Source organism: Homarus americanus, unplaced genomic scaffold (genome assembly GCF_018991925.1).
Source record: "Homarus americanus isolate GMGI-L3 unplaced genomic scaffold, GMGI_Hamer_2.0 scaffold45562, whole genome shotgun sequence".
NCBI classification, from domain to species: domain Eukaryota; kingdom Metazoa; phylum Arthropoda; class Malacostraca; order Decapoda; family Nephropidae; genus Homarus; species Homarus americanus.
Window position 1 is genome coordinate 3,615,344 of NW_024744839.1, and position 356 is coordinate 3,615,699.

Genomic DNA, 356 nt, shown 5'->3' on the forward strand with positions numbered 1-356 from the left:
CACTACTGTTCTTGTTAGGTTCGGTGCCAAAATGTCCCCCCAGCCACGCCCCCTTCTCCGTCATGCCCTCCCCCCCACTACCTGTGTAACCCCCCCCCCTCGACGACCCCTCTCCCTCTGTCACCACGTCTCCACTACCACTCGACCATCACCACGCCCTCATCAACCTTTTTCTACAGGTTCCCTCATTTGTAAGGTCTCAGCGAGGCACGGAGGGGTGGGTGCCATAGGTAGGGAGGTGGGGGCCATAGGTAGGGGGGTGGAGCCATAGGTAGGGAGGAGGGTGGAGCTCATAGGGGAGGGTGCCATAGGTAAGAGAAGGAGGAAGAAGAGTAGGAGAAAGAGGTAGAGGATTA